Source organism: Meleagris gallopavo, chromosome 1, assembly GCF_000146605.3.
Source record: "Meleagris gallopavo isolate NT-WF06-2002-E0010 breed Aviagen turkey brand Nicholas breeding stock chromosome 1, Turkey_5.1, whole genome shotgun sequence".
Classification (NCBI taxonomy): Eukaryota; Metazoa; Chordata; class Aves; order Galliformes; family Phasianidae; genus Meleagris; species Meleagris gallopavo.
The window spans coordinates 176,309,282-176,327,551 of NC_015011.2; the positions used below are offsets into that span (position 1 = coordinate 176,309,282).

The window sequence follows — 18,270 nt, forward strand, 5'->3', positions numbered from 1 at the left end:
CTATTGGTGTAGACAGTGCACAGAAAAAGAAAAAAAATATATTAGTAGAGATTAGTGTAGACTTACAAAGTAGTTCAACTAAAGGGAGTGAATTTCATCGCTTCTGCTGGGAGTTCATCTTTTCTTTGGCTATGTTAGCCTGTTCCTGCTGGGCATCACTTTTATCTTTGACTCAAAGAACGCTTCTGAAGAAGTTTCCTTGGCAATTTTTAAACTTGAAACTATCTCATAATCCAAGGCATTTCAAAGGGGAAAAAGAGATTCCGGACTGACCTGCAAGGAAGCTATCACACTACCCTCTGAAAAATGAGTGTTCTCCTGCATGTGAAACAGAAGAGCACTGAAGAGCAGAAAAGAAACCCAACCCTCAAGTTCCAGTTTTATAGAGAATAGGAGCCAAGTCAGTGTACTTGGAAACAAAAACAATATTTGGAGACAAGTTTATTTAGCACTAATCTACCACTTAATAAGCACTAACCTGCAAAGAACTGGCTGCAGGATCAAACCTGATCTAGCTGTGGATGTCCCTGTTCACTGCAGGTGAGTTACACTACATGACCTTTAAATGTCCCTTCCCATCTAAGGATTCTATAATTCCACAATTCTAATTCTTGTGATTTTTTAAGTACCTCAGGGTGCTTTTATACCTGTGGATTCTGGTGACCTGAGACGATGTGGGGTCTTGCCTTTTCAAAACAGTAATTTTCTTGCTCTTGTGTTTGCTGAAGAAATGTGATCCAAAGAAATAATAATGGTTTAACTCAAAAAAAGATCTATATTTGCTGCTCTTTGAAGAAAATTATTTGTTTGGTTTTGGGAGTGTCTGACTTATGGTATTTAAATGTTTGGAGCTGGCAGGACTAACTCAATTTCTTATTTCTGTGCTTAAAACTTTCACAGGCTCTCTGCAGTCACAGTACTGATGACACGCAGGGACCTGAATCTTCCCTATTTGTGCAGGAATTCACAGTAGTGGCACATCCTTGACCTTGGTGTTTTGAGAGCAGAATGAGAAGAAAAACAAAGCTAATCTCCAGCTCTGATTATATGGTGATTTTACTGGCTTGGAGACCTCCTCGTGAAGTAAATTCCTGCAAGTGCAGAGGGCTGGACCTTATGACCTGAAGGTTTCTTCATGTCTCAAATGGAAGTCCAACTCTTCTAGCAGCAAGTCTACTTTGTATGTAGGAAATGGGAAGTTTCTCATGTTATTTTTAGTGCCAGATAGTAGAATGAAGGACAATCATTTGTCATTTTGCAGATAACTTACTTTGGTGATACCAAATGAGTACTGTTAGGATTATTGCCACATAAAGTATCGCTATAGTATCATATTCTGGCATTGAAAGATCCAAACTTATTGAGCTGGCTTTTGTTTCTCACATGGAAGGCCCATAGAGAGACTTGGTTTGGTGTGGAAGTCCTTTTAGGTAAACTGAGTATGTATGTGAGCTCCTAGGTGCTTCTACCGCACATGGCAAATTGATTAGCACTACCATAGCTCTTCCAGAGTAGCACTCTTTGTCAACACTCCCAAATAAAAATCACCTTATCTATACATAGAAGTGCCTACATAGAAGGGAGGGAGAACTGTTTGTTTATTCAGTCTACACCTTGTGCTTGTGCCCGTTCACAGCAATTTTCTGCATGTGTGAATTTGTTTCAGAAGTTCTCATCATCTATGGTACCAGTTTTTAACCCAGTGCTGCTACTCAGTATCCAGCAGATATCCACACACATCCACCTCAATTCCTGGGGCATTTCCTTGTCATCTTGTTGTGAGAGAGAGCCTGATTATATTAAAAAAGGGTACAAGGGCATTAGCACAACCACACTTCAGCATTCCTGCAAGAAACCATTGCCTCTCTCCACCTCATCAAGCTTGAGTGGAGGAGGGGAGGTGTCTGTAGCTCGGCTGAGCTGTTGCAGAACATGGTGCAGATTTTCAGGTTGTAAATTAATTTTCATCTACATCAACAGTTGTGTGCATCTCTGGCTTTCCTCTAAACTGCAGAAGTTAGAGCAATTATTCTGATTAAGTACATGACTGCTGAGCAGCCAGTATAGACTTTAATAAAGTACGTATGCTTTTTCATTAGAACAATTTTCATAATGTAATTCTATGAAGGCTTGTTTTCATTCACTGAGCTCCATATTAATTGTTAACAGAAAGCAGAACAAGAGTTTTAATGTTAAGGGCTTCCTCGCCGTCTTTTTGATGTAAGAAGCTCCCAGCAAAATACAGTGAGATAGCACACATTTGGATATACCTCAGCGCAGACTTGCTTCCCATGTTAGAAAGCATTCTGAGGAGGGCTGTAGATGGGGAAGGCCAAGTGTGTGAGGAGCGGCTGAGGGCTCTGGGTGTGCTCAACCCAGAGCAGAGCAGGCTGAGGGGAGGCCTCATGGAGGCCCCAGAGGGCGGTGGGCATGGAACATCTTGTCCAGGGCAGTGGGCACGGCCCCGAGTGCAGGAGCTCAGGGTGCATTTGGACAGTGCTCTCAGACACTGGGTTTGCATTTTGGGTGTTGCTGTGTGGAGCCAGGAGTTGAACTCCATGGTTCTTGTGGGTCTCTTCCAATTTGGGACATTCAGAGAGGGCCCTTAGTGGTGGATTTCTCTTGTTTGTCATCACAGTCTGCAGCCCTGCACTCCTTGGGATCGTTGTGGAAGTGTGGTAAGTGCTCAGATGGGGCAGAAAAGGCTGTCCTGAAGATGAGGACTGATAAAACAGAGCAAAACAAAAAATGATATGAGGGATATTATCAATACACATCAGGTGAGTTGCATATTTTCCAGATATTTGAATGTGCAGGTTTTCTCTGCTCAGTGATTTGAATGAAGCGTGGTATATTCAGTCGTGACAGTAGAAAAGCATTATTTCCCAGTCCCACAACCAGTAGCATCTTTAGACTTCTTTTGTTCCTTCATTCATCTATTTGCATCAAATATTCTATGTTCCATATATTTTTATTCTGACATACATAGATTTAAATTTTTTGTGTTAGGAATGTTGTTATTTAACTGCTCAGCACTTTTTCAAGTGGTGTTCTGATCTTCAGATATGACCTGACAAAATATAATGATGAAAATTGTTGCAGTAAAATATAATGATAAAAATAATGCCTTTCAAAGGGCACGTGGAAATTGCTTTTCAGGTGTTGTGAAGAACTTTTATTTACCAAATGGTTGAGAGACTTTATAAATTAGAGATAGCCATTAAGATTTTGAATTTATCCTCATGTACTTGAGAACATATGGAGATTCCTGTCCATAAATCTGCAGTGCTCATTCAAGAAGATGACGATCATGTGTGATTCAGGTGATTTACGATATGCAAAAGCAGCAAATCACAAAGCCACGGCAGTTAATAACAGCAGTCAGGTGACAAGGAACAGCAGTTAAAAATGTGTTTCTGCAAAACATGTCTAATATGAATGATGAGTATTAATAAATATCACTGGCTTAATGCAAATAAATATCACATTAATAAATCTCACATTCTGCTGATGAGTGCTTCATATTTTAAATACAGTCTTTCTTTCCTGCTGTTGTCTCAGCTGTTGAGATGGATTTTTAGCCATGGCCTACCAGGATATGTGCTTGGCTGCCTTGAGTCTCTACAGAGCAGTGGAAGCAAGAAGAAAAAGATGGAGGAGCACCACACCCCAGCTCCCGATATCAGGAGATCTTGCACAGGGTCAGATAATGCCTTAAGCTGTGCTCCCTGTTGAAAAGCTGGTGATAGCCTTTGTGAGAGTCCTATTCATTATTGATGTCCGTGGTTCAGCTTCCATGAAAGTCCTGGCAGCATAGTGGGGCTTTTCTTACCCAGGAGGTGTGTTATAATCCCAAAGGTAGGAAAATAGTGAAGTTATAACTAAAAAAAGTTCAGCTTTAACCAGAAATCCTGCAAATGTGCTCTGGAAAAACATGTTGGCAGCAGCTGAAAAACCCCAAAGCTTGAAATCTGCAGTGAAGTGATGGGAGCCATGGGCCCTGTCCTGCTCCCTGCTGGCATCAGGTGGGCAGTGAGGCAGGACCAGTAGGGTCCATGCACAGCTGCTGAGTGGAAGCACCCTATGTTTTGCCAGAGTTGTGTGGATGGCATGGGCTTGGGTTAGGAGGGTGAGAAACAGAGGATACAAATTTTCCCCAAAATGGACCCACATTACACACAGACAGCTCTGTGTGTTGAGGAGCCTGGGAAGGGAATAGGCTGCAGAGATGTCCAAGCTGGTAATGAAACTCTAGAAACCAAAAATAAAGCAGACATAGGCATAGATTTCTCCTCTTTTGCCACTGCTCTTTCTCACTTTGCTTTACTAACCCTTAGGATGTGTTTTGCAAGGCCATTTTTAGGCCACAATCCTTTTTAGATGAATTTTCTTTCCCTCTCAATAAGTGAAACCTAAAAAAGGCGAAAGACATCTTGTAGATCTCCTTAAGTGGAAAACACCCTTGAAGTATGCCTGGTAGTGATCTCATGAGCAGCTGTCAGTCCTGGCAGGCAGCAGCAGTCCAGGACTTGCTATTCTTAGACCAAGAAAGCGTAAGTAGGTCAAGTTACAATTGGTTCTTGTAAACACCATCCTCACTAAAACCAGACATTGATCCAAGGTCAGAAATGTGTAATATGCTGAATCACAGAGATAAAACAAATGGGAGATTTAGTCTCTAAATACCCCTTCTTTTGGTTCATCACCATTTTTACCAAATGCGTTGTGACCTGTATGTTGCATGTGGTTCAAGACCTCTCTGTGGTGGGGAGATACCATGAGCCTTCCCCAGGGCCTGGCAGAAACAAGACAGCAGTACAGCTTACAGATGCCTTTTTATTTACGTATCCTGTGGTAAAGTGAAATAGTTAATGAGACTAAAAAGGAAGTTGCAACTTGATAGTGCTTCACACTTCCTAATAAAACACAGGGTATGTGTGAGCAGGGTAGCTGTAGGCACAGTGCTGCGGACCTGTTTTTCAGACCCGAGATGGATGCATAGATTGTGCTGGTCCAATCAGGTTCCTGACTCCTGGAAATGGAGCTCTTTGGCTCATGCTTGTTCCCAGCCAGCTCCGGCTGCTCACAGGCCCTATAAACTAGTAGGAGTGACCCTGCTGACTAAGAATTTCAGCTCCCATTCTTCCCTTTCGTCTGCACCAAAGTTGAATCTCCAGGGAGCAGGACATCAGTGAGTAACCAGAGGGCCACCAGGAGGTGCAGGTGCTTAGAACGGGGCTTCTCCTTGGTGCTCTCCTTAATTCCCATCTTCTCTGAACCCATTTATGAACTTTGGAGCTACTCACATCTGGTTGAAATCACACCAAGCAGCAGTGTGCAGATTTTGTGGTGCTGTTGGCTGGAAGTAAATTTCCTGGGAAGGAGGGACGGTGCTGGGCAGCTGGGATGGACCTGCAGGACTCTGCACTGCCATACTCCCTCCTTCCAAGGGTGACCGTGCTTCCGCCAGCGCCCTCAGTGCTTCATGACACCTTGGTGTGGCCTCAGCTCTCCCAGAGCCACCCCAACTGTCTCTGTCTTTCCTTCTCTCTCTTATCTGTGACAGAAACATTCAAACATGGAAGGAGGTCATCTGTCAGCTAAAAGGAAGCATTGGGCTAAAATGTGGTTTGGAAATCTGATGCAGGTTGCAGTCCTGCATTTATTTATTCTTAATTGCTCAATTTTATTCTCAGTTTTATTTGCTTTGTGGGCTGGCATTATAGATTTGTTTCTACTCTTATACCACACAGATATTATATTACAGCTCAGGGACCTCCTCCACATCCAGCTGAGCGCTGCCTAATTATAGCTCAAGCTGGCCTTTACACAAGCATAATAAATAGCATTCTTCTCATTCAATTTTCTCTTGTAAATGTTGAAGGTGTGCTACAGTTGCTTATAGTTACTTTGATGGAGAACTGGGGCCAAAACATCTTTAGCAACATCGAGTTCACCTTGAGCATGAGAAAAAGTTCTGTGCTTAATTGCAGTGCAGCAGAACAAGGTTTCCAGACAAGCTGGTAGGCAGGGCAGCATGAGGGGGCTGATCTGTGAGCTCCCAGCATAAAAGACTGAGTCTGAAAAATGCTTTGCTGAGTCTGAAATAAAGAAGGATTGTCTTCATTCTGAGGCTGAGTCTGTGGATTGCTTAAATTCCTTGCCCTCGTTAAAAGAGATTAAAAATGTAACATGATTGTAATCTCATTGTCAGTCAAAGAACAGTTTAAATCTTTAATAAATTGGGTTTTTAGTTGGAATAGACTTGCCAATACATGTGATTTACAATGATGATCACAGCGTGTTTGAATTCCTCCTTGCAGCTCCATCACCTGAAGTCACTTTAACAAACAAGAAAACTCCACTTTAACTGAAAAGTAAATATGCATCTACTGTAGTTGGAAGAGCTTGAAAACAGGACTCTTAGTGCATGAAACTATCAAGCAAATGACCTCCTGCCCCAGCAGTTGGTGTTTCACCTTTCAAGTCTTTCAGGTTCTAAACAAGGGGCAGAAATAATAACACTGGGCAGTTCACAGGTTGCTACTGGCTACACTGCAGCTTTTAGTGTGCAAATAAAACTGTACTTATATATAGCTAACACAAGGTTCAGCAGCAGCTTAGGTAGGTCCTACCTTTACATCTGAGTACACCTTTGTATTAGCTAGGCTGTTAAAGATCTCTGTGATAGGAGTGTTTAGGAGGCTGACAAATCAGGCCAACCTTAAACTCTTCAGATAAATTGCCTGCTAAATTCGTTCATTAGCAATACACTTGCTAATGGGCAATTCTTACACAATATTAACCATCATTACTACATGGAGAAAACTCTTAGTCCTTTACAGTCATAGCCTAAATTAGCTGTGATGGCACAGTACCGTGGAGCTAATAGTTTGGAAGTGGTCCCTCATCACTCAGTCACCAAGATCAGATCTGAGAGTAGGAGAATTTGGGGCTTTTGTTTATTCCTAATGTTTTTACACTGCTGCCCCTCTCCAAAAAGGGGCTTTGTTCCTATACTGCTTATCTCATTTGCTTTTGTCTTGCTATTAATGCTGCTTGTCCTACCTATTCCTAGGTCTTTGTGTTTGTCTTGTATGCTGTTGTTAACTACACCATTTTATCATTCATAATGAAGGCACAATAATATCAGTTATATCCTGACCACTGCACTTCTGTACATGCCACAGGCCCCTATCTTGTCTGTGCTGTGCTGATATAGAGGCGATTTAACTTGAACATTTAAGTATGCAGTTCTACAACTGAGGTAGTAAAGAAGCTGATACTGAAGTAGATACCACAGTAATTAAAAAAACAAAACAAACAAACAAAAAACAAACAAACACACAAAACAAATCAGAATCCAAAGACTCACAAAGAAAAAAGAATTGAGGAGAGGCTGAATCAATTAGAAACCATGATCAGATTTTTTGTTAGTAATTTCAGCCTCTTCCTTCTGGCAAGACCAGCCTGGCTGCAGGACTTGCTGTTTCTGAAGCTTAATGAAGACTCCTGGGAGCTTTTTCTTCGCGTGACTTTCTGGAGCGCTTTGTCCTCAGAGCATTAGATTCACCTTTTGCATTCTCCTGGATGCTTCCAGTGGGTACCAGTGCTAAGACAGATAAAGCAGTGGTCCAAATGACAGTAACTTCCTTTCCTGATCCACCGCCAGAATGGGGCACCCAGAACAAAGAGTGACTTCGAAGCCCTGTGGAAAAATGTTCTGTGATCCCAAAATAACATCCTGCAGGCTACATGTGGTAGTCATCATTGGGATCTGGAGAGGAGTTGAGACGGAACTAAATCTCCACAACCCAAACCTGAGACCTGAAGCGCCCATCCAAGTGATCCAAGCCATGCCACAGTACGTGCCTGTGCACCACCCATGCTCACCAGGCTCCATACTGTTTGGATCCAGGGACTTTGGCTCTGTGCAGGATGTGCAGGTTGGCACTGCAACTCACTTGGAGCTCTCCAGCTGTCCCATGTGGGTCCCTTGGGGATCCACACATTGATCTCTGCACCCACTATAAGGCACATTTTTCACCCAGCAGTGCAATGCAAGGCATTTGGGACTAATGGAATGAGAGGTACTGGGAGAATATCAGGACAGTAATCCATGACAGAAGTGTCCTTCAGCTGGCTTGGCTAAATACCTGATGGAGATTGGGGCCAGAATGCTAGGTGTCAGTTTCATATTTTCTGCTCTACGCTAACTTGAGATGATACCACAGCCTAAACATGGAGCAAGACTCACAGATATATAGAGGAAATCAGCCTCTTTCTGGTGGTATGTAGTGATAGGACAAGGAGCAATGGCCAAAAACTGGAACACAAAGTTTCATACAGACATGTGGAAGACCATTTTTTACAGTCAGGCTGATAGAGCACTGAAACAGGTTACCCAGAGAAGTTATGGAGTCTCCTTCTATGGAGATCTTCAAGACCCATCTGGATACCTACCTGTGAGACCTACTTACTGTAGGGAAGCTGCTTGAGCAGTGGGTTGGACTTGGTCATCTCTAGAGGTCACTTCCAATCCCTGAAATTCTGTAGTTCTGTGATCCTTCTTCAGCTCTGAGCTTGTCAAAGATTACAGTAGACTTCAGTGCTTGTCTTCCTCTAGGAACACAGAGAGGAAACACATCTCACCTCAACAGAAGTGCTGGGATGTGCTGAGTGCAGAAAGGAGGTGACCAGGTATTGTTTTTCGTTTGACCTCATACCTTTTCTAGATGAAACCCCTGATTGTTTCTTTTCGGAAGTAGAAAACTGAAAACACTCTTTCTCCATAGAGCAGTCAGCTTCTGAGTTTTGTAGCATTTCCTCCTGCTGCCAGGGCTGGAAGCTAAGGATAGCAGTGAGTTTCAGCCAGTTCAGAGCTACAGATCCTCAGCAAAGAAAGTAACCCCCCTGCGGAATGGGGGTTAGTACTGTGCAGCATCCTTCAACCCCCAGAGAAAGGTCTGCTTCTTCAGCCTTGCAGAGTGTGGATCACAGGATTTGGCCCAAAAAGGTGATGATAGGAAGGGTGATATCAGCTGTGAAAGAGGGTATTTGAGCCAGAAATCCCATTGGTTTAATCTCTTCCACCTGGTAAGCACAGACCCCTGCAAGTGTGCTGGGAAATGCACCCCACACCCACAGACAGCTGCATCACTCCATCCTTTCCCCTGCTGTCTAGTTTCCAAAATGAAGCATCTTGGTACATCTGAGGAATTTGCAGTCCTTTTGTGAAATAAAATGTACCAGCTTCACATCAGACCATCTGCATTTCCCTTCAACAAATGATGCAGCTTTTGGATGAGCAGAGATGCACAGACAGATCAGAGCTGTGCACTCCTCATTGCTACCATTTGACAGAATGGATACACAATGGATGCACATTCCGCCTAACAAAATGGAAAAAGCTTTTAAAATATTGAGACCGGTTACACTTTAGCTGTATTTGCATTTATATTGCCTGCCATTTCTTGTACTGCAGAGAGCTTCTATACTGGGCAGTGGCAAAACCTCAAATGGCCAAAATAAGACTAATCTTTTTGTTAAAAAGGTCACTATTTGAATTTAACACATCCCTGTGACAATTTCCCTGGGGGCTGATTCATCAAAACCCCTGAAGTGCTTTCCACTTTCTAAGTGTGAAGAGCTCTTCTGAAATCAGCAGCTGACTCATGCAGAGTAAAGCAAGCACTTAAGCACTGGATGGGATGCTATGGTGGCTCAGTGCACAGCTAGGCTGGGGGTGCATGGGTTGGCCACCCACCAGATTTATGCAACTCATTATTATCATTTGCCACTGGGCAGAAAGGATGTTGGTATCTAAAAGCTAGGGATGCTGTTGAGCTTTCCTTCTCTTTCCTCAGCTTCTCTAAGTTCAAACAGGTCTGCAGCTCCCAGAAGGCTCTCAAAAGAAAGAAGCTTTCTGTGGATTTAAATGCAAGCATTAGCGTCTGCTTGGCTGCATGCCCCCAGCGGGCTGCACTGCAGATCCACCTTCCTTCCACTGAATAATGAAGGCACCTTTTAACTGTCTTGAAACATTTTTTACGCTATGTGGAGAGAGAGTTTTCAGGAACAGACCACTTGCAGGGTGATTTTTTGGTGTTGTTTAAATCATTTTCATCATCTTTGTCCATTCTGATGCTGCCTCTGCAACTAGACCATAACTTTCTTTACCGTAACATAACAGTGGATTATTTAACCAGTCCTCTGAGTGAGGACTTGTCTAATTCTGCTCGATGTGTTCTCTTGCTTTCCATGTCTGAAAGAGTAAGGACAGCTGAAGCATTATACTGCAAGATCCTCTCTGTAGAAATAATTTATCCGAACAAGTCCCTCTGAGATCAGACAATGCCCAGCCCTTCCTTTATGAGGTTTTGAAGCAAGTGGTGGCACAACATGACCCCGTCTGCTTGGCTCACAGCTTTCTCTGGCTGCACATTGTGCCTTTGTTGTTTGAGACTTATGGTGATCTGGGAAATCTGCCAGACCTTAAGCCCATATTGGTACAAGGATGGTGTGAATATATATATAACCATGTGCTGTAAGGGATACTTTAAAGTCTGCTCCAGCATGGACTTGCAATTGAACAGCCAAGCTCTCCTGGAATTCTGCATCTATAAAGATTAACTTTCAATCCTCAATAAATTATTGCTTACCTGTCTGAAAACACCAAGGGATTCAGAGTATCTGCATCCATGACGAACTCCCCGGGTTGTCCCACACGTGCCGCGTGATTTCCCTCAAGACAATCCACTCCATAACCTTCCCTGGCACCGAGGTCAGGCTAACAGGCCTGTAGCTCCTTGGGTCCTTCTTACAACCCTTCCTGTAGATTGGAATCACGCTGGCAAGCCTCCAGTCTTCTGGGACCTCACCAGTCAACAAGGAGCACTGATAGATAATGGCAAGCAGCTCGGCTATCACCTCTGCCAGTTCCCTCAGCACCCTCGGGTGAATCCCATCCAGCCCCATGGACTTGTGGCAGTCCAGCTGGAGTAGTAGGTCTGTGACTGTGTCCTCCTGAATCATGAGGGGTTTTGTCTGCTCCCCAGCTGAGACTACCAGGTCAGAGAGTGGAGAACCCTGAGGATAACTGGTCTGACTTTTAAAGGCAGACGTAAAGAAGGCATTCAGAACCTCTGCCTTTTCTTTATCCTCAGTGGTCACATTCCCAGCCTCATCCAGTAAAGAATGGAGATTCTCTGTGGTCCTTCTCTTACTGTTCATATATTTGTAAAAGAGTTTCTTGTTCCTTCTTACCAGGGTGGCCAGGTTGAGTTCAAGCTGGCTTTTGCCTTTCTGATTTTCTCTCTGTACATCTTAATAACTTCTCTGTACTCTTTCTGAGTTGCCCATCCCTTCTTCCATAGGAGGCAGATCCTCTTTTTCTCCTGGAGCCTCAAGAATAGCTCCCTATTCATCCACGCCGGTCTTCTTCGTCGCCAGCTTATTTAGCGGCTTATGGGGACAGCCTGCTCCTGCGCCTTTAAGACTTCCTTCTTGAAGAGTGACCAGTCATCTTGGACCTCTTTACTCTCTAAGACTGAATCCCAGGGGACTCCCCCTATGTCAGGGAAGTTGAAGTCCGCCATGAGGACAAGGGCTGGCAATTGTGCAGCTTCTGCCAGCTGCTTGTAGAACACCTCATCTGTCTCTTCATCCTGATTCAGCAGTCTATAACAGAAACCCACCAGGATGTCTGCCTTGTCAGCCCTTCCCCAGTTCTTTACCCATAGGGATTCAACCTTATCATCCCCAGCCATGAGTTCAATAACATCAAAGCACTCTCTCACATAGAGAGCCACACCGCCACCCCTCCTTCCTTGCCTATTCTTCCTGAAGAGTCTGTAGCCATCCATTGCAGCACTCCAGTCATGGGAGTGGTCCCACCATGTTTCCATAATGGCAGCTAGGTCTTAGCTTACCTATGGAAGTTGCACAATGGCTTCCGATTCTTCTTGTTAGTTGCCCATGCTGCGTGCATCGGTGTAGATGCACTTCAGCTGAGCCCCTCACCTCAGCCCTAATCCCATTATTAGCCCTAATCCCCAGGCTCATTTCTAGCAGGCCTGGTTTTATCCCTTTCCCCCTTCATATCTAGTTTAAAGTCTTCTCTTCGAGTCCTGCCAGCTCCATTTCTCCCTTTGAGACAGGTGATACCCATTGCCAGACCTCAGGCCAGATGCCAAGTAGACTGCCCCATGATCAAAGAACCCAAAACTCTTGCATTTGCACCAACCTCTCAGCCATGTGCTTAAAAGATGGGCTTTTCTGCTCCTCTCAGTGTCCTTCCCTGCCACTGTAGGAATACAGGCAAATACTACTTGTATGCCTGTTCCATCAACTAACCTCCCCAGTCCCCTAAAATCATTTTTCATAGTTCTCAGGCTTCTGTCAGTGACCTCATCACTGTCAGCCTGAACTATCAATAAAGGATAAAAATCTGAGGGGCGGATCAGACTGGGAAGTTTTCTAGAAATATCCCTGACTCAGGCCTCAGGGAGGCAGCACACCTCCCTACAGGTAGGGTCAGGCTGACACATTGGACCCTCTGTTCTTCTTAGAAGGAAGTCACCTATAACTATCACCCTACTTTCTTTACTGGAGGAGGCAGTCTTCAAGTGTGGAGCTGACCATCTCACCTTAGACAAGCTTGGAGGCAGTCCTCCCACCTCATTCTCACTCACCTTTCCCTCTGGTTTCAGGGCTTCGAACCTATTACATAAAGGCACCTGGGGAACCGAGGTAGGTTGGGATGGGGGTTACCTGCATCACCGAGCTGGGACCTGTTCCTCCTATCAAGTTGGCTCTCTGCTCAACTACAGCAAGGGAGAGGGTCCACTACAGTTCAGTGGGTGCAATCTCTGTGTCTTTCTTGCAGAGAATCACTCCACCAGTCAATCTCCCGCTCACACTCCCTGATGGTCCTTAATCTCTCTACTCCTCCCTAAGCTCCATCATCAGGCTGAGCAGCTCATCCATCTGCTCACACCTCATACAGGTGGCATCCTTCCCATCCTCCCCAGGCAGCAGTAGGCTCAGGCACTGCCTGCAGGCAGATACCTGAACAGCCACATTTCTGGGCAGGCTCTCTGTCTGAGTCGCCACAGTCCTCTTGGGGCAAGCCCGCTATTTGGTAGAGAGCATGTTTGAACCTGCAGTCTCAGGACCTGTCAGTAGGAGAGCTGGTATCCTGAGCAAAGACAAAAGCACTCACGCGTTCTGCCACAAGACCCACCCCCCACATCTGCTGTTGCAGTAACATACGGGCTGTGCTCACGCTCTGACTTTCCTCCCTGTTGTCAGTGTACAGTAACACCCTCTTCCCACCTGGCACATTACATAGGCAGAAGCTAGCTCCCGAGGCCTGCTTTTAGCCTCACGGCAAAGGGTCAAGGTCAAACTCAAGAGATAAGAGTGGGCACTGCCAGCTCTACCCCTGCTGGCTCAGCAGCCTGCCCATAAGCTGCCAACTCCCTCCCCAGTACAGTGCTTTTGCTGGCTTCAAAAAAGCCCTAAAAAGAGCTTTTTGGTTGGTCTTTTTGCTTTAGGTCCCTTGCCCTGAAGCTGGTCTCCGCAGCGATGGCATTAAAGCAAAGCTATGTTAGCCTTCAACATTCTCAGGACTTGTTTTGGCTTTTCTGGCCAACAACTTTCTGAAACCTACAAATTGAAGCAAGAATCTTCATTCCTTGAAAATGCAAGGCAGGCAAGGAGCCTCCTATCCCAGTGATGGGCTTGACTAGACACCAGAGGAGCACTCAGGAACTCCCTCCCCAGTCCCAAGGGGCTATAGACTCTACCAGCCATGGGTGGTTGGGAACAAGGCAGTCATGTGCCCACAGCATCACTTCTTTGTCCATCACCTCCCTGTGGCTGCTGCCACAGCATCAGCTGAGACCTGGAGCTCCAAAGAGACTGAATTAGGTCTCCTTCCTTCCACTGACTGCTGAGACATCACAAAGGTTGGTTTCTGTGGGCTGATGATGGGCTTTGGCTGTATGCCTCTAAGCCTTAATTATGAAGACAGGTGAGCAAAGAAAGTATCATGCTGGTTCTCAATGTAAATCTTTCTCATCGTTTTTTTCCTCTCTTTGTTCTGGAATTATCTAGGAATAAAGAACATCTGATGCCACTGTTTCATTGTCTGCAAACTGTTCATAGCAGAACAGAGCTTGTAAATTGTTCATAGCAGAACAGAGCTTGGTCTTCAGTGATACTAAGGAAACCTGAAATTCAAACAAAGGAAATTGCTGTATGCAAAGTAAATAAATAACATAATTGTTTTAAAAGGAAATAATTTTTTTTTGTAGCAGTAATTCCAAGTTTTCCTCTTTCTGTCTATGCAATAAAAGCCCAACATCCTATTTCAAAGATCTTTGTCCAAATGAAATAAGGAGAATTGAATATATGTTCTTTTGCATGTGTGTTTTCTTGGTCTGCAGGTCCATCCAATTTTTACAAGAGTGTAAGTTGTCCAAGAGATAGGCAGAATGAGCATCACTTGAACCAAAAAGCATAGAAGAGCCTCTCTGTCTTTCTTGGGATTTAAGTCAGACCTTTGAGGGATGTTATTTTGCAGCTGTTTCTCCCTCAGCACACTGAAACTGCTATTTGCAGTAAACATCAACTGCTTCTCTACTAAAATTTTCGCATTTACCCATAAATAAACTACAGGAAAACAAAGTGGCATACTGGCAGAACAGCTGATATAATTGTTTATCACCTCTGTGAACAGTTCTCATGATGTATAGTGAGAATTAAACTGTGAATAATTCCTCCCCACCCTACCAAGAAGGAGAAGAGGTGTTTTAAAATCTCACCCAAGGTGCTGGAGATTTTCCCCAGGGCTTTCTTAGCTCTAGCTTTTAGCAAAATGGAACAGTGTTTAAAAAAATAGTCTTTACCAACAGTTTGGTAAAGTTTTCCTAATGGGAAATAGTGCACTGGAAGCCCAGTGCAGCCAGTTTGACACTTCTGATGTTCTCTGGTAGCTGGGATTATATGGGATGAGGCAAATCAGGATGTAGTATTCCAAGTGAAAGCCAAGCAAGCACACCTCTGGACCTGCATCCTCTTATTGGCTCCCTCCCATTCGGTTCAGTTCAGGCTGTGATTTACCTATTGGGCTGAATGCTGAGTGGGAATTGGCTTTTTGGATCATTTGGTCCTCTCTCTGCTTGTACAAGCTTTCTGTGGCCAGGATGTTCTTGTGGTGCAGAGCCTGTGTGCCTCCCAGTACAAATTTCCATCCAGATAACACTGCTACCTTTCATAAATGTTTGAAATTGGAAGTGGAGGTGTGACTGATTTGCCTCCTTGGTTATGCATTTGTTAGTGCATCACATCGAGTTGCAGAATGGTTAAAGTTGGAAGGAACTTCTAGATGTCATTTAGAAGCTGAACTAGAGATGAGAAAATGCCATACGATTCCCAAAGCCTTGATAGGGAAAAAAAAGCTGAGCTAGAAATTGCCTTTTACACCACCACAAAACCATCAGGTAGACTCTCTGAACACTTGGCAGTTTCCCATTCCCTTTAGCAGCCTTCACCCTCGATGGCTCACACGCTGTCCCCTTCAGACCAGCCCACATTCACGTCAGTCCTGCAGGCATTTGGGGTACCGTATCTGGCAATGACCTCTATGGAGATTTATGTCGAATGCAGAAAAAGGGACACAGCAGTCCTCGCTGGCAAGAAGTCACCTGCTTTAATCCTGAACCTACACAATGTTAGTGTCTTATGAGGAACACCTATGCAGTAAGACCAGAGCTCCCCTATTTCTTAGTATATCTTTTGTGCCCTTCTTGCAGCGCTTCGGCTGTGTCTTCAGATCTGACTTAGTGGTGCCAAGAGCAAATGCATTCATGTCTATCTCCTTCAGATTTGGATGAAACAGTTTGTTCTCTCATATATGCACCAAGCAGGTGAGCACTAATTTAAAATTGGCTGTTACAGCAATGAGAGACTATACCCCTTGAAAGGTCACCTTTATGTGTTGCTTACAAGTGACACAGAGGCAACATTTGAGTTACTGAATACCTTTCTCCACTGGGGTGTTCTGCAAACAGTGTGGGCCTGTTCCCAGTCCAGTGGTACTTGTAGCGCAGAACATAATGATGCTGGGATTGTGCCTTATTCCACCTTGTCTGCTTCAGCTGTCCCGGGGCTAATCTGTGAGTCCCTCCTCCATCTGTCTCAGGAGGGCTGAATACTAGCATCGGAGGCTGGATGAATTCACAGCCCACCTTGGGAGGAGGCTGTTGTACCCTGCATAGGTGTATGAAAGTCAGGTGCATTCAAACACCTTCTGATTCCCTAAGAAAGGAAAAGACCCTATCCTTAGTCTGTGTCAATCGTTTACCACCCAGTTTGTCCCAGTTCTGTGACTATTGGGGTGAGGGACCCACGTACCCACACCCCAGGAAAGGGGGAAGGGAAAAAAGGGGAAAGGGTAGGCAGATGGGCCTAAAAACTGAACAGCGGCAGCAATCTGAGGAGGAAAGCTAATTTACTAAATATGATAGCAGAATGCAAGATAACACAATATAATAAATATAATTGGAATTGAGGCTAATAAATCAAATAAAATGGGAGTGAGTGTCCAAAACCAAAGGTCTTACTCTAATGCTGAAGATGAGATGGTTAGGGAGCACACACTGCAGATGAGCCGAAAGGGACTAAATGGGACATCTAGTGACCTGTTAACAGTTTTATCTTCCCTTCTGAATGGAAAATGGAAACAGAACAGTGAACAGTCCTCTGGGATATATAGTTTTTCTTCTCTTCTGAGACAGGTATACCTGGAACTATCAACTATCCACGGAACTGGAGCATTAATGCTTTAACTCCCAGTGCACTACATGATATGCAGTGGAATAGTGATAACAAAAATCATAAAACCATGACATTCCACTACTTATTCCACATTGCTACATCATGCTTGATATATCATATATACAAAAAAACAATAATTAACATTCATTAAACACACATACATATCAATATACATATATATACATGGAATTACTGATTGCACTCCTCCAACATCAAATTCCCTTGTGGTACACGTTGGACATCCCCATCTTTCTGCATCACCGACCAAGTGGACCAGGTACCTGAGAAAAACAGTTCCATGGAGAATTTTGCCCTTTCCAAAAGCTGGAAGGACCCAAACTGCTTTTCCCAACATGTTCTTTACTTGTAGTACAGGGTCCTTATCTCCCTCTACAGAATGTAGGGATGTGTACAGAATGTGGGATGGTGGGACCATCATGATTGATAGAACCTTGAGTATTGCCAACCAAGTGGCTTCTGCCAAATGCTTCTCCCAGTGCTTAAATGTTCTGCCACCCATTGCTTTCAACATGGTTTTTAACAACCCATCGTATTATTTGATTTTAACAGAAACTGGTGCATGGTAGGGAATATGATAAATCCACTCAATGCTATGATCTTTGGCCCAAGTATTTACAAGATAATTTTTGAATTGAGTCCCATTATCTGACTCAATTCTTTCTGCAGTGCCATGTCACCATAGGATTTGTTTCTCACGGCCTAATATGGTGTTTTGAGCAGTAGAGTGGGGTACTGCATATGTTTCAAGCCATCCTGTGGTTGCCTCCACCATGGTAAGTATATAACACTTACCATCGCGGGTTTGTGGCAAGGTGATATAATTATCCTGCCACACCTCCCCATATTTGTACTTTTGCCATCACCCTTCCCCCCAGATAGGTTTCATCCTCTTGGCTTGTTTAATTGTGGTGCATGTATCGCAGTTATGAATAACTTGTGCAATAGCATCCATAGTTAAGTCCACTCCTCGGTCTCTAGTCCACTTATATGTTGTATCTCTTCCTTGATGGCCTGAGATCTCATAAGCCTACCAAGCTAGAAATAATTTACCCTTGTGTTGCCAGTCCAAGCCTATTTGAGCCACCTTAATTTTGGCAGCTTGATCTACATGTTGGTTATTTTGTTGTTCTTCAGTAGCCCAACTCTTGGGTACACGAGCATCCACATGACACACTTTTACAACCATATTCTTTGTTTGGGCAGTAACGTCTTTCCACAATTCAGCAGCCCAAATAGGTTTACCCCTTCATTGCCAGTTGTTTTGTTCCTATTGCTGTAACCACCCCCATAAGGCATTTGCCACCATCCATGAATCAGTATAAAGGTAAAGTATTGGCCACCTCTCCCATTCAGCAACATCTAAGGCCAGCTGGACAGTCTTTATCTCTACAAATTGACTTGATTCTC

The 18,270-nt window shown here is 44.1% G+C and overlaps 1 long non-coding RNA gene across 1 annotated transcript; it reads right to left on the reverse strand.

The window, feature by feature from the left end:
- Positions 1-5,172: 5,172 nt before the first annotated feature.
- LOC109365701 lies at positions 5,173-9,019 on the reverse strand. Its single transcript, XR_002111425.1, has 3 exons — positions 8,727-9,019; positions 8,464-8,622; positions 5,173-7,708 (listed from the first exon to the last, which is right to left on the reverse strand). It is a non-coding gene; the product is annotated as an uncharacterized LOC109365701 (long non-coding RNA).
- Between the last annotated feature and the right edge of the window lie 9,251 nt (positions 9,020-18,270).